The following is a 689-nucleotide window of genomic DNA, read 5'->3' as shown; positions in this document are numbered from 1 at the left end:
GCAAAAAGCCCTATTAAGTTCTATATTAAATTTCCATGTTCAGTCATTTTCTGACATACCTAAAACACTGATATTTTGTTCTCTAAAAGGTTTCCTGATTTACTTCGCTTATGGCATTAGACATAGCCTGGAGGGTAGTGGAAGGGATGAAGAGGATGATGAAGACGCTTATTTAGACAACATTAACGCAGCAACAGAAGAAAAATCTGCCATTCAAGCAAATGACCATCACCAAAGAAACCTCAGTTTACCTTTCATGTTCCATGAAAAGACGAGCGAATGCTAACACTTGTAGGAGCAGAGCTGGTCCATGGTCTTAGCATATGTATCCTACATTGAGTCAGCCTTGACAGGATGTCATCATCATGCTAGGTTGTCATGGGTTTGCTGAAGACATAGTTCACCCTAATTTATACTTACTCACCTGGACAGCACCTCCTTAGATGGCAAATTATGTACTTGGAGAAGCTTCGTGAGCTCTCTCCTCGGTGATGAATATCCCCAAAATAGCAGGTGTGTGTGTATGTACATATGTATGTACATACATAAGTATGTACATGCGTTGCACCTGTGTACAGTATGTGTGTATGTATGTAGGTATGCATTGAGGAATACGAATGTTGAAAGTTGTTGGTGTTTTACTATTATTTCATTACATTTTTCTAATGTCATTAATCAGTACTTACTGC

The sequence above is a fragment of the Pteropus vampyrus genome, unplaced genomic scaffold, assembly GCF_000151845.1.
Source record: "Pteropus vampyrus isolate Shadow unplaced genomic scaffold, Pvam_2.0 Scaffold108, whole genome shotgun sequence".
In the NCBI taxonomy this organism is placed as follows: domain Eukaryota; kingdom Metazoa; phylum Chordata; class Mammalia; order Chiroptera; family Pteropodidae; genus Pteropus; species Pteropus vampyrus.
This window is presented reverse-complemented; position numbering follows the sequence as displayed.